Consider the following 11095-nt stretch of genomic DNA (forward strand, 5'->3'; position numbering starts at 1 on the left):
CCAGCAACCGTTTGATTCTGATCCGTAAAAATTGATTTCGAATTGCCGTAGTTGACTTTGCCCCTACGTCATGCTTTTCGTTCCAGAAGTAAACCAATTTTGTAGACAAATTTGTAGACTGTGTTGAGATGATTTGGGCAGCTATGCACACCACGATGTAGTGCGTGAAAACCATGATTTAATCTGTACTCGCCAGGTTGTGCTACACTTTCCTTTCTCTGAATTCCTTGATTCATTCCATTTACATAATATATAAATGGTATGAATCGTATTATGAAAGTGATATTATCTAATTTGGACAGCCGATTGGAAATGTTTAGTGAAATTTTTGCCTGTACATACATTATATTTCAATCCAACTTTTGTTCGCACATTATAAAATTAGTTACGTACCATGCAATTTTCGAATTTTTTGAAGTTGTCATTTCGAGTTGGAAAATACATAACATTTTTTTTTTTAAATTTTATTCTAATAAATAATTTTATTCAACGTACACTGCAAATAAACTGGTGTCAATTCCGCGCGGTGTAGTCACATATAGACACCACGCGGTGTTAATTGCCCGTATTAACACCGCGTGGTGTCTATATGTGACTACACCGCGCGGAATTGACACCAGTTTATTTGCAGTGTATAATAAGTCCAGTCTGATCGATTCAATGTGACTAATACTTGAATAAAGGTACATTAAATTAAATTAAAGACGTGCATACTTCCATAAACATTGACAGATATCCAGATTGGACAAATGAGGGCCTAGTAATTTTACGGGAGACATTTTTTTTTCAATTTCGACTTACATTTTTCCTCTGGAACTAGTCGCAAAGTTTCATTTATTCTGCCATCTTCCAGGTAAGCAAATATTTACAACGGGTATATCTGTGAGTCCTTGACTGGCCAAAATTTAGTGTAAAATTGAAAAATATTGTATTTCCATATTTTGTGGTAAGTAAACAGATATGTAGCAATTTATTGAATCAAAATTTGCTTCAAATTCTTGTGAGGGGGGAACGGAATTACTATCATTATCAGTAAAATCCCAAATGCCATATTCGACATTACGTACGATGAGTAACACGGGTAGTGGCGATTATTCAAATATAAATGCTACACGTTGGCGTATTATTGAATTTTATCCAGATTAAGATCCAGGGGCGGATTAAAATGACGACTACAATTATTAATTGATTTTTATAAAATTAACGTGTGAAAATTTAAAAAAATGTATACAGATCCTTAATCAGCACAACGAATACTACATTTATAAAAATTTGAGACTCTTTCATTTGTGTTGGTACATACATACGCCACTTTGATTGAAATTAATTTTCTTCATTAATTTATCATATTCGAATTATGTTATCAAGACTTGCTTTAATATCTCGATAATTCCACTAATTGCTCAATTAATCGATCAACTAATTGATTAATCGATGAATCTCATATTTTCCCAGTCAATGCTATGAAATAGTGGAAACTTGAACACATTATGCCTACTTTTCTGCCACCACTTTCCCCGACTATCAGCGCAAATGTATCAAACGGAATTTCTTTCACTTTTAAATTTTCATTTAAATATTTGTCAACGGCTGAAATGCATTCCGTTCGAGTTTAACAAAAAATCAGGACGTTTCGTAAGAACAAAGTCGGTCGAGCTAATTCGCATGTTCAAACTTCAATGCATTCTAACAGCGTCATATTGCACGGCAATATTTCTGAACGTATGTTTCGGTCCATTAACCACGTCCGGACGATTGCAAGGATTCGCAATAATGCTGGCTTGTCTTGCCACGTCGATTCCAAGGTGGAATTATTCCATAGATATTTCCCCGATTCAAATTATCAATGCACTGCTGGATTTCGAGGAGGGTATAATGTCAGGTAAGGAGATTTATTAATTGAATCATAAGCATGGTATATGTTTAGTTATCCATTCGGTAGACTATAAACCCAAATGTACTTGTCTCGCAACAAATTGATGACAGTTAAATAAATTATATTATTAACATTATGGAGAGTTAGATTCCTAAAATTTAACCTAATTAAATTTAAAGTCAAACCAGGGTATACATTGCTAGCTCCTCGGAATGGTCGGAAAAGGCGTGTGTTAACCCGACAAATGGAGTCAAAATTATTACACTTGCATTATGAGTATTGCAACAATATGCATCTAAATATATGCGTTTGAGTACATAGCTATGGAATTATGTTTTGTTGGCTATACTAATGTGAAGTCCAACTTTGCAGATATCTTTACTTTAAGTTACAATTGCAATATTTGTGAAGATGGAATTTTCTTGAATACAGATCTACCAGGGCTTCCTCTTGCCATGAAGACAAAAGCAATCAAAACATTCATCTACTTGCTGGAAGTCGCCATATTCTCATATCCAATTCTTGTCTTTCTTCTACTGCAATTAATTCCTTGCACACCGCCATTCATTCTGTCCATGTTTAGAAGGTGCGGACCCACTGGTGGGGAAGAGTTAGCTTGCAAGGTAACGCTTGGGGTTCACCTCATCGAAACTTGGATGACCTTTCATTTCATGTACTCGGGAACTACGTGGTTTCTGTACGTTTTCTTTGCGGGTATTGCGTTTCTTCTCAACTACTTCCAACTTATCAACAGGTAAAGGAACACTCTAAATGAAAAGGAGTAAAATTTACTCAAGGCTGGGTAAGAAAAGAGGATGACTTAACAAAAAGGTAAAATTTACCCAACGTCGGGCAAATTATGCACAACGTTGAGTAAATTTTACCTCTTGGTTGTGTGATCCTCTTTTCTACCAAACCTTGAGTAAATTTTATTCATTTTTATTTAGAGTGAACAGTTAAATAAATCAGTACTGAAATAGAATACTTTGTCTTAAATTCAATCTCGAAATACAAATAATTGTTTTTCATGCAGGGAAATTACAAAAATCGAAAACCACAACGATGTCTCCGCCTGCATCTGGCTATATCGCTATGTTCAAGTATTGGAAAAATCATTCACCGCCTTTGTTTCCGAGAAACTCGTTCCCACGATAATGTTCTGTCTGCCAGCACTGCAAATTTTCTCGCTGTATGTGTGCATCACATTGCATGCAACAATTGCACTTCCTGGATTCGCAATATTCCCTTTACTCGCAATTAATGCAGGGATAAGCAACATTCTGGTCATAACGTTAGCCTCGATGGTGAACGTTTCTTCGCAAAGGGTACTAAATGCCTTAGCCCAAAAAGTTGTTGGTTGTACAGGTGGGAAGAGAGCCCTTCAAAGGAGGGAGGTTGAAGCTTGTGGCGTCCTTAAGATCAAGTTCGGGTCTAATTTTATAGACAGAGGGACACCATTAGTTATGCAAAATTTCTGCATATCACAAACCGTCTCTCTTTGTTTGGTAAAGGCGAGGAAATTCATCACTTAGAATTGGGCAAAAATGTCATCCCGGAATGAAAAATCAAGATAAATATATGGTTTCATATGGTTGCAAACTTAAAAATTTTACACGTATGTATGTATGTAAACTTTATATTCTATTATTCAAAATTTTATAGGACATCAGGACATAGCTTGAAATAAACGAATCCATTGTCTATCAAAAATTTAAAATCACGCGTTTAAAAAACCCGTTTATTCAAAGTTTCGAGATAACATTTATTCACGAATAATTCATTTAGCCCAAATTCATCCGGATTATTAAACGGATTTCTAAACATCCCCTTTATTAGGAGAAGTGAAAGGATAAGGGCTCACTTGTAGACTTGAAGGGGTCCGGATTAGGCCTTTTTGTCAATGTTTCGACCTCAAAGGGTGTTCTTCAGGACGACGAAGAGGATTGCTTCACATGGTGGTTTGTGGGTAAACGGGGGAAAAAAGAAGGAAAAGAATGAAGGAGTAAAAAAGTATTGTAAGATAGGAGGAAACAACCGTTAGGCGCCTAACGGTTGTTTCCTCCCTTGTGAGCCCTTATCCTTTCACTTTTCCTTTCAAAACATCCCCATCGATTTACGATAGATCAAAAAATACAAAATGAATCAAATTATTCATTCATTCTTCACGAATTTGAAGTGAATAAATATTACTTTGATATTTACAATGAAACAAAGAACAGGGTAAAGCACAGGAAATCGTAATGATTAAATCTGCATTAAGTTTCCTCGATGTAGAGATACTTTTCAAACTTATTGTAACAAGCCTTAATGAGATATAAATGTTCGGCAAATATTTTTAAATTCTGACATAATTTCGCAATGGTAGGAAAGCATCACAGCGAAATCCTATTCCGAATTTGAATAATTCATTGCAAAATCAACCTGGGAATAACACAGTCAAGTTATTATGGTGCTAGATATTTGTAAAAGAAGTACTGCCAGTCATAAGGTTTGCATGTAAAACAGTACTCTCTTTGCAATGTTTACACCAGAGCCAATCTATTCAACATTTGTTTAAACGTTTCTTAAAAATCAAATAGATGACCAAAAATTATCGTCATTTTTAACATCATGTTTTGTTAAGTGAAGAATTTTTATTAATTCGTGTTTAAACGTTGTATATTTGTGTTGGAGTAGAAAACAACGTAACTAAAGCTATTATTTAGTTCTATTGTACATAAAACTGCTACATACGTACCTACATGCTTATATTTATTTGTTTTAATCAAACTCTGTATATGCAAATGAAGTTCTGTATTAAATGTACAAACTAGCAGATATATATACACTTCCCAATTTAGGAAGGATAATTTCTCGTGGAGGTTGGACAAGATATATTATTTTATTCCAGGAAATTTATTGACAAATTGGGGGCTGTTATAATTTTTACTCTGAAACTTTACCCAGCTATTTTGTATCAAAATTTAAACTGCATTGTGTACTACAGTCATGGGCTCACACAATTTGCTATTTCCTGGCATTTCTAGTAGGGTTGCCGCGGGTAACGGGTCGGGTACCCGTTACCCGCATACCCGCACGATTCTTGCGGGTACTCGTTATCTGCGGGTAGCGAGAACTACCCGCACGGGTAACGGGTAGTTCAGTTTTTATTTAATTTTCCACATAAATCAGTTCATAAAAAAAGTCAGCAGCAAAATAGTCTATTTACTAACAAAAGCGCCAATTTATTATTTTTCCATTTCAAAATTTGTCATTTTACATTTCCAAGCAACTAACGCTTATGGCAAGCGTGTCTTTTCGCAACCCACGAAAGCCTACGGTGGCCTTTTCACATCCCGAATATGCGGAGAAATTATTGTTTCTCAAGCATAATTTGCCTGCTCTAAAACATCGGTAATAATTTGACTTGTATTTAGGTGTATTTATGTAAGACTCGACTGGTGAGATTTTAATTTGTGCTTTGAAGGTATAAAAAACCTGTATTCGATTGAAAGCAAAAATTTTATTTGTAGACGATTTTTTTAATGCATTTAAAAAAGTCATGAAAACTTCATTTAAATCAAAATTTCAAAAAATGAAACTAAAAGTGAACCTTTTTAAGATACACCAAAATTGTCTAACGAGTATATCAAAAAGTCAAGCCAAAAATTAGGAATCACGTGATACTACATATCCGTTGAATGTCAACATTGAACAACAATGTTGGCGGCAGAGTTCAATTTTTAAGTAAAGGTTCTGTATCTTTTTCCTACACTGGTCGACAACATGGTAGACTTCGAACTCTTCCCCCAATAGTTTTCTTTAAAACGGTGTAATTCAAGAAGTGATAATTCCTCATTTTTGGCCCGATTTTTTTGATATAATTCGTTAAGAAATCCCGGTACAGGCTTGAAAAAGGTTACATTGTAGGCCAAAAAGTTTTGGTTTCAGAAACATCTAACGAGATCCAGCAAATTATGACATTCGTTACTCGTACAGCATTATCTCAAACTACTCCACAACCCAAACAAGCAAATAATTGATTAAATCCGATTGATTAATGAGGCTGTTTAGTTTTTAATTTAATCCTCATAACGGGTAACGGGCAACGGGTACCCGTGCGGGTACGGGTAGTTGGGCAGCTGGTAGCGGGTCGGGTAACGGGTAGCATTTTCGCTACCCGCGGCAACCCTAATTTCTAGCCTATCAGCAACTGCTCCATGTCTTCTAACCGGGTAATTTATGTCTGAAACAAAAAAACCATCATTGTTTTACTGTGGGGTTAGTTGAAGGTCTGTTTTTACACTAGAGAATTGAAATTTTGCACCCATAATGCTGACTATAAGGTGAACAAATTGTAAAAATTTCAATTCAAAATTTCTACTAGCGCCAAAGATATTAAAAGTCAAAAACGTTTTCACGGATGTGGACTACCCTCAGTATCGATAAGTCAGGTGCAATAAAAATCAAAATTTGTAAACGTTTAGACATTTGTTGGGAAAATATATTTTGATAGGTGACTCAAATTTTGCATCATATTATATTTTCGTGAGTTCATTTAGCATTTTCCTTTGATATTATGTAAGTATGTACCTTCACTTTTTCCTTATGCATTTTTGAAGATTTGGTTAAGTTTTAAAGACACGACCCAATGAAAGAAAAAAAAGATGCCTAGTCAAAAAATTCAGTTATGGGCTAGAAAAGAGGGAATTTTTTCATCTTTCCGTATTTATTTATTATTCACCTATTTTGACCTTTAAAATAAAATCATCAAGTTTTCTCCCATAATCAGCTCTTAATTTTGCTTGTCCTTCACGCCAAAATTCGAAATGTGCAAAATTGTTCCAGTAGTTCAAGTATTAAAAGGATTTTGATAACCCAAAGGGCTATCAAACAGCTTACCACTCGTCACTACCGCTCAAATCTGAGCATTATTAAAAATAAAAAACCTTGGGCTTGTTTTTTCTTACTTATTCGCGGAGAGTGGTGTTTTCAATAAGAAAGTATTTAGTAGAAAAAAAACAAAAAAACAATGCGATCCTAGTGAGATTCGAACCCGGGGCCGTTTGGTCAAAAGATAAGGCCTGCACCCCAAGGCCACGCAGTCACATATATGGTTATACTGCAGAAAATTTTGACTTATTATGTGTAGCAGAGCCAAACCAGCCGGTTTCTTTGCCTACGCCACTGGATTTTATGTTTTTGAAACTTATTTTTTTCTCCGTTGTTTGTGGCCATGGAATCTAACTATTTTGGATTTACAATGTCCACATGCTAGACTATTGTTGCTGTAAATTTCAGCCCGATCTGTGAGTTGATAGTACACAACCTCCCCTCCTCAGAAAATTTGTCTCACACGAAAGGTACCCCAATAGAAGTGGGTCTGCTTAGGGGTTTAGATGGAAACAATGCAAATCGAACAATGTCCAAGATATTTCAGGATCGGAAATGGACTTGCGTCAACGTCATCATCTATTGAAATTATAACGACACGAATCTTCATAATAATTCTTGGGACGGGTACTCGTATCGAATTCTCAAAGCATTGCAAAATTTTAATGTTGGTTATAATCACTTTTTCAAAGGTGAAAGCAGTTCATACTTTACGCACGCCGTCTACGATTATTTTTCAATTTTAGTAATTATGAATTTAGAAGATGAAGCAGAACTGTGGAAATCTTGGGAGCCTACGACCGCCAAAAACGTAGGACTAGTTTTCCCGAATTTCAAAATTCTACTGCTCAAAAAACGCCACGTGACGTTGTGTGTTTATTCATAAGTATTTTCGTTATCAAAGAAGATAAATTTCGTTTGCGAAAATGTTCAAATTAATCCGGAAATTATGTACAAACCGAACCTTCAACTACTAAGCTGGGAACCTTGCTGGAATCTGTATGATCAAAACTACAAAAATACTGCCGTTATCAAAATCATATTTTGGCAAATTCTCAATATGAGCGAAAAAAATTTAACGTCAAAATTCAACAGGTCATGTTATTCTGAATACTATAGCAAGCCCACTATGCAAATGGGGGATCTAAAAATTATCGCGAATTACGTGCCAGCCATCGTTCCACTTACAACGATCCACTTTACTTATAAATCTTTCAACTACATCTCATGTTACAAGGAAGAGGCGATTGTTTATTCTATTTATGTTAACCCGTTAGATATCTCGTCGTGGACCCCTTTCCTCACGTTTCTCATCGGAATATCAATTTTAGTCGATCTGTTTGTAAGATTCCACTTAAAAATTGACTTGGCTCCCAGCTCCCTCCTTTTCTTCGTCGGGTTAATGGTTGACGAACCGTCAAGCCCTCCGAATTCTAAGGTTGGGCGAAACCCGCACTTTCGACTCGCCTCCATCTGGTGGCTACTCGCTTCCATAGTTTTAACCAATGTGTACATTTCCTTTCTCGTGATAAATCTTAATGCACCATTCCCTCCAAAGATTTTTGATACACGCAACCAATGCGGTGGTATCCGAAACATCTTTGGGACATGAAAAACGTCCCATTTGCGTCCAATCTACTAGTGAATCATGCATCGTACCTGGAATATCACAACACTCACTACTTGCAATCCTTGCAGTCATCCGTGATTAACGAGTGGGTCGAGGAGGAAGTCGTGGCCTGTGGGAAATCCGTATTTTTCGCGGAATCTGAAAGAATTGAACTGCAGCGGCAAAATTATGAGAGATCGTACCACAAAATTAAGTTTTATACAGGGAAGGAACCCTTATTAAAAGAGGCGCTTCATTTATCCTTCTTTTCGTCAAAGTTTTCAAAAATTCCTGCATTTTTTCAAAGAGTTACGGAGTCAGGACTGATTAAAGTTTTGTTCAATAGTTCGATCAAGGCTGAACTTAAATTTGTGTTGAACAATACAAAAAGGATTATAGCGAAGAATCCCGAAAGGTTTGGAAGGGAAAGAAAGAAATTTAAGCCGCAGAAATTGGAGAGCAGTTTTACGACGTAGTTCGTAATTACGGGGATACTGAGTTGTTTTGGATTTGTTTGTTTTGTATTTGAATATGCAAAGGGGAACGGGGAACGGTAGGTAGAAAGATGGTTGGGCTGGACAAGAAGTATGACAGTGGGAAGTATTAAGTTGGCGTGGTGGATGATTAACGATTACGTTAACGATTACGGAAAGTGAAAAATTTTTAATAGGGATGACATGTAACTCTAAAAATATAGCTGCCCGTTTGAAAGTCAAATTCTGAGGAATAATTGAAGTCAAAATTCAATATTATCTAACAATGGAGGTCTCCCAACGTAAGCTCACAGATTTGGACGAAATTAGTGTCAATCGATCACAAATATAATTAGTGTGAAATTTGCAAATGGAACTATCTGCCAATGCGCAGGTTTGGCGGAGATATTTGCATAAAAGGAGGAGAAAACGCACCAAAAGGCTGGCATATTTTTAATTTTCCAAATTTTCTGCGCATTTTTTCTGCTTTGAATGCAAATATCTCCGCCAAACCTGCATATTGGATAGTTCCATTTGCAAATTTCATACTAATTATATTTTTGATCGATTGACACTAATTTGTTCAAAATCTGTGGGCATACGTTGGGAGACCTCCATTTTAAGTAAAGCATACTCTTTGTGCCTAATACAGTCAAGTACGACGAGCTAGCCCTTTTTCCAGGATAATTTAAGATGCGTTTCTGACATCAATGCGGATTTAATTTTTGTAAACTATATCATGCGATATAAAATAGTGAGCTACTGTGTAATTATTAGTGAAGAAAGTACTGCTCGAAAACACAATTTGGTATTGTAATAGCTACTAAATACAAAATTGCATTTTCCTTATTTCACAAAGCTATGTCGATATTGGACAGGATGTGATATTTTATTCCAATTAATTTCTTTACTACAAAGTATTGACTATCGAACGGAATGTTTGGCTTAAACCTAATTTCGTGGAATAATGTTATTTCATCTCATTTTAATAATGGGTCTCGCATTTTTAAGAAAAGAGTCATTAACTTTCGTCAATAGGGAAACAATGTATCTCCGCCGGAAATTAAGAAAGCTTTCCTTTTCGGAAACATTGAAAATAGAAAATCCAGCTTTGAGTTGGCTACGGATTTCTTTTACATCAAAACTAATACTAACGCCACTGTCCAAAAGTTACCTACTTATCTTGCGATCTATAACTTCCCTATTGTGGGAATGCTATATTCCTCCAGTACATTCGTTAGGTAAAAGCTAAATAATCATTATAACGTTGCCAACATATATCTAGCTTAGCATCATGCTAAAGTATCTGTTAGTTTTCTACCTGTTTCCAAAATTTGTGGCGGGGTCAGAATTATTAGACTTTGGAAGTCCACTTTCACCAAAACTTCACAATTTCCTTGTTCCAAAAACCCTCTGCCGACAAAAAATTTTATCAAATGGAATACAGTCAGAAAATTTGCCACACACTAACGTTATCCCTACCGAAGTAGGCACCCTTAAGTATTTCGAGGGAAATGATATAAATAGAACAATGTCCAACACGTTTCGAGATCGGAGATGGACTTGCGTCAATGTTATCATCTATTGCAATTATAACGACACGAATCTTAATAATACTTATTGGGAGGGGTACTCGTATAGAATTTATAAAGTATTGCAAAATATTTTCAGTTACAAATACGTGTTTAGGACTGATAAAAACTCTCGGTTTTTCTTGGCTGTCTACGATTATGTTTCCATCCTCGTGATTATGAATTTAGAGGATGAGGTAGCACTATGGAATTCTTGGGAACCTTCATACGCTAAACCAATGACGACAAGTTTCCCAAATTTTAAAATATTGTTGCTGAAAAAGAATAATGTGAAGGTGTGTGTTCATTCGAAACCCTTTTCGTCGTCTAGGCAGGCCAATTTTATATGCAAAAGTGTGAAAATAAGTCAAGAAATTATGTTTCAACAAAACTTTAAATTAATAAGCGTTGAGCCTTGCTGGAATATGAATGATGTAAACGACAAAAATACTGCGATTATGAAAGAAATATTTTGGCAAATTCTAAAGATGCGGGAGAACTTGACGTTACAGTTCGACATTCAATGTAAAAAAGATAAATACGATAACAAGCCGTATTTGCTAATGGGAGATTTAGAATCTATATCTTTACATTATGCACAATATAATGTGCCACTCACAGTAATGCACTATGCGTATAAATCCTTCAACAACATCTCATGCTATGAGGAAGAGACAATCGTTTATTCAATGTA

Source organism: Folsomia candida, unplaced genomic scaffold (assembly GCF_002217175.1).
Source record: "Folsomia candida strain VU population unplaced genomic scaffold, ASM221717v1 Fcan01_Sc030, whole genome shotgun sequence".
NCBI lineage: Eukaryota > Metazoa > Arthropoda > Collembola > Entomobryomorpha > Isotomidae > Folsomia > Folsomia candida.